Below are 5,424 nucleotides of genomic sequence, written 5' to 3' on the forward strand. Positions count from 1 at the left end.
TGGCAATGGGAATAACCAGGGTGGAATGGACGAGATTGGAACTGTGGGGCAATACTGTATTTTATTCAAACCTATACTTGCTGCTTTAACATCACCAATCCATCCAAAACTTGTTAAATGTGACTCATTGTGCTCCCAGCAGTCTTTCAAAATACTTTTCGCAGGATGACTATCACAATGCCCCTGAAGGTTTACCCAGTATGCCAACATTAACTTAACTCTTCTTATCCTTAAAGGCATTTCTCCCATTTCCACCTGTATTGCTGATACTGGAGATGTTTTAAAAGCTCCACTACATATTCTCAGGGCCTGAGCTTGTAGGACATCCAGTTTTTTAAGGTTTGATTCTGCTGCTGCCATGAACGCTATACACCCATAATCTACTACAGGTCTCATGAGTGCCCAATATATATTCAGAAGTGATGATCTACTCGCTCCCCACTCCTGTCCCGCCAAACACCGAAGTACATTGTTGACCTTTTTACATTTATTTTGAACTTTGCCTATATGATTGCTCCATGTTAGCTTTCCGTCAAACCAAACACCAAGAAATCTTATTGTATTAACCTGTTCAAGAGGTTGCTCATACAATTTTAACGATATAGGAGCAATTTTATGCCGTTTTGTAAAACAAATGACCTGCGTTTTAGCTACTGACAGTTTGAATCCCCATTTATTTGTCCATTTCTCCACTTCAACTATTGCAGCTTGTATTTTCTTTCCAACATGTGCTACATTGCGACCTTTTGCCCACAAAGCCCCATCATCTGCATACAAAGATTTTCCCACACTTGGATGAACTTGATTAAAAATGTCATGTATCATTATATTGAACAGCAACGGACTACATACACTACCTTGCGGAGTACCATTCTCCACAGCATAAACACTTGAGTACTCTGCACCTACTCTTACTTGTATTTTCCTGTCCAGTAAAAAATTCATAACCCAATTATATGCTTTACCACCAATTCCCAATGATTTTAACTTGATTAGTAGTCCTTCCTTCCAGAGCATGTCATAAGCCTTTTCAATATCAAAGAAGACTGCAATCACTACTTCCTTGTTGGTCTGTGCTTTCCTGATGTCTGATTCTAAGCACAAAATAGAATCCATTGTATTCCGACCCCTACGAAACCCACTTTGATATGGGGACAACAGAGCTTTACTTTCTAAGATATATGTTAACCTTTCTGTAACCATTCTTTCCATAATTTTGCATAAATGAGATGTGTAGGAGTAGAATACCTCTGCTACGCGCCGTTCGTTGGATGAGGCTGGATCTCTATTAAATTAAGAAAGGAATTGAAAACACCGGAATCAAAGTTATAACAAATTATCTGAGTTTACTTCTAGTAGGAAACCAAACACATATACAAGTTATACAGAGTACTCGAGTACTCCGGGCTTCAGGCCTGATGATGCGGTTTTACAGGTAGACAGACCAGCTTTCAGAAAACGAGAAGTATGGACTCCAGGTTTGTGATGCGGTTTACCGTCTTCTAGCACCAGCTTTCAACAGACCAGAAGCATTTTACACTCAAAATCATCAGTATTTCTATCTGTCTTTGGGGCGGAGATTTGTCGATTCTTCCTTCCCACTTTTCTCCCAAGCAAATCAAAGAACCCCTGGGGAGGAGCTGTTTAAAACTGACCACCTCCTCCCAAGTGTCCTGATTGGCTGGATTCGCTTCTGGCCGAGGTCAATCAGAGTTTCGAACAGAGTGAGACCCCAAACCACACTAGGTCAAAAGTCAATGTTTATCTTTACCTTATCTTACTCTACATTCCTTCCCAGGGGATCTTTTCCTATTTTACGATGTCTTTAACGACTTAGAAACAGCATCTGGCTCTTAGAGATGATAACAGCCAATGTTGGTGTGTGAAACACAGAATCTCTAAGTCAGTGAGTTTAAAAGTGAGAATAACATTCTTTTTCTAAGTGATTATCAAAACCCGTTCAAACAATACATGTTTACTTCAATACAGTGTAGAATCATATCTTCTTACTTCAATCCCTCTTTTGATCTCACCTCACGAGATCAACATATAGCATTTGAAACATTACCACTGTCAATTTTCTTCTTACTGTGTCTGTCCCAACATTTATATAAACCCATCAGAAGCTGGGATATAGAGCACTTTAAACCTTTAGGAACAGTCCACAACAACAACTTATTATGACAGTGGAGGGAGAATAAAATATGTCTAAAAAGCAAAGTCCTTGTCAGCTGAGTCATCTTTACTCTTCCCTCAATGGTGGAACTGATGAGTCTTAACACACAATGAGCAGATACAAGGCACACAACAACAACAACCACATGTCACCAAAATGGCAATAAAAGTAGCCACAGAAATCAGAAAAGACATTATCATACTTTTCCCTCTTTTGGTAACACATAGTTCTGTAGAATAAAAAAAATACAAATCCCTTATATTATAGGATATAAAAATAAAGTTGAAAGTTCCTCAAAAAAATGGATTGTTCAGACAAAGTTCCACACCGGCTATATCAACCTGTTTCAGCGGGAAATGGAGTTCCCTGTGCCGTCTTGGTTTGCCATGTCTTCGTCCCCCCAGCCCGCTGACGGCGGCTTCTGGGGTGCTTGCTAGAGAGATGTGGCCTGATTGTCCTCCCCCGGCCCGCTGATGGCGGCTTCCGGGTCGACTGTTGGAGAGATGTCCTCCCGATCCTCCTCCTCCGGACTGCTGATGGCGCCTCCTGGGTCGACTGCTGGAGAGATGTCCTGATCCTCCTCCTCCGGCCCGCTGATGGCGCCTCCTGGGTCGACTGCCTTGACGAGAGCCAGATCTGTTCTGATGTCGTCCAGGGTCCTCGCGACGAGGGCCAACTCTGTCCTGATGTCGTCCAGGGTCCTCGCAGGTGTTTTTCCCGACTGCACACTGGCTCCAGTGGTACCAGTTGTCTCCCTTTCCATCTAGGCGAACGGCATGGGAGGTCCCCTCCAACCAGACGTAATCTGCTATGTTGGCCTTGTGTTTCTCGGGTCCCCCTTTTAACGTCAGCAGCCTGTGTGGAGAAGTCTCATACCAAGCCCTTAAGTTGCTGGAAATATGGTTTTGAAATCATCTCAAAAAATCAAAATCAAAAATCAAAATCAAAAATCAAAATCAAAATCAAAAATAGAACAAAAATAAAAATAAAAGGAACAAACTAACAAAACAAAAAATAACCAAAGCTAGATTATTTTTAAATGTATCAATTTCTCTTAAAAGCAACAAATAAAACAAAACAAAAAATACCATAACTAGTATTTTAAATTGATAAATTTCTCCTAAAAACGTAATAATCTCACATACATATTGTCTGATGTATATCCTATCCTTTTCCCCCTTTTACTGAAATAGAACGCCGTTAACGGTGTTCCTATTTTCAGAAATATCGAGGCTTATACATCAGTTATTTAATATCAGCTATATATTTATTATTACTATTACTTATATATCAGGCATTAAATGTCAGCCTTCTTCCACGATTGACCTCGTCTATATTATCTGACTTATATTGATACGTGTCTGTTTGTATTTATTTAATATACTGGGCAATTATTGATAACTTTTTGAATCTCCCTCTTTCTTAACCACTTGAGGTATGGCTATTTTGAAATCTGACTTGGTTTAAGAGATGATTCGTTATTGGTGAGAGGCCCACTCTTGCCCCTCGTGATTGGGGTGGGGGTGGATATTTAGGGAGAGTTCCTTACAATCTCCAGATCTTCCTCTCTGTGTTGAGGCCATAAAACCTTTTAATGGGCTCTGTGGTCTGTTCAGATTTAGATTTTCTTCCTCTCCAGAGGTCACGCCTGTCTCTGACCCTGTATGCTGCTTTGAGTCTGCAGCACCTCAAGACAGAGAAAGTGATAGATCTCTTCCCAAAAGTGTAAGTTCCCTTTTGAGCAACATAGCAACACATTTAACACTCCCTGACTTGTTTGTAAAGCGTTCTTTAAGGCCTGAATCGAGTCTTCTGTTGTGTAACGGAAAATCCCATTTCCAAAAAGGGTCAGTTTAATAGCCCTTATCATATTACCGCTCTGTGCTTGCATGCTAGGACCTATTGTCTTTGCCAGAGCTGCTGCTAGTCTTTCTACATGTATTAGCTCCATATTAGCAGGGTTCACTAACATGGTTGGTTGATCCAGTTTAAGATTTTTCAATATCTTCCATTACTATTTCCAACATTCCTTATCCCTGAATATCAGGTCTAACAATGTGTTTTCCTTTAGGAGTATTAGATGGGATACTCATAAGTGGCATTTGTGAGTCCTTATCTCCTTAGGGTGGAGGTAGGGTCTCAGACATTATACCACCTTCTCGTTGCTCTCTGTCTCTCAAGTATTACACAGATTTGACTTTAAAAAATCACACAGAGCTTCTCATACCTTATCATATCACATTCAGGCAATTTTTATTGTGCGATGTTTATTTCAACAGATAGCGTGACTTCCAGAAGTAGGCTTCTACAATCTCCTCACGGTGATTGCGACTTCAGGTCAAGAGTTAAAAACTCAGTCAACAAAATCTCTTTATCGTCACGTTTAATGAGCCTGATTATCCCCACAACAGTTTTGTGATGAGATACGGTCGTTCCAAATAATTAGTTGGAGGTCGCGTCTCTCTCCTCCTCTATCACCCACCATATAACAATTACAGACATTTTATACATTTAAAGCACCACGAAAGGTAACCGCATTAATCAATCTTATCATGATCTGCGGGGAATGCAACCCTTTTTTACACCTTTTGCAGTCTTTAATTGACGCACTGCAAGCTAACCGCATTAATCAATGTTATTTTGACTTGCGGGGAATTTACCCCATACATCTTTTACAGCGTTTACAGCGTTCGTTGTTAGTGGGTCATAGGACGGGACTGAATACCCGCCTCTTATGAGCACTTTTGTGCCTTAGGTAAGGACTGAACTACCCGACTCTAAGCACTAATAATCTAATTTAACTAGAATATGTATTGTATTTCCCACCGTGACTAAGAACACTGAGAACGCTGCTGACAACTCTAAATTTTTTGGTATAATCAATCACAGATATTTGATAGTTAAAACAGGTGTCTGCTCACCTCTTGTATATTGCCATGGTCTTAGTTGTCACCAGTATCTCTGTGTCCTCCCCCTGGACTGGATTCTGTCCCCCGGCTATCGGTGTTCCTTTCTAGGGATCAGCTCACAAACGTCGGGAGTCACCACTTGTAGGAGTAGAATACCTCTGCTACGCGCCGTTCGTTGGATGAGGCTGGATCTCTATTAAATTAAGAAAGGAATTGAAAACACCGGAATCAAAGTTATAACAAATTATCTGAGTTTACTTCTAGTAGGAAACCAAACACATATACAAGTTATACAGAGTACTCGAGTACTCCGGGCTTCAGGCCTGATGATGCGGTTTT

This window comes from Trematomus bernacchii, unplaced genomic scaffold, assembly GCF_902827165.1.
Source record: "Trematomus bernacchii unplaced genomic scaffold, fTreBer1.1, whole genome shotgun sequence".
NCBI classification, from domain to species: Eukaryota; Metazoa; Chordata; class Actinopteri; order Perciformes; family Nototheniidae; genus Trematomus; species Trematomus bernacchii.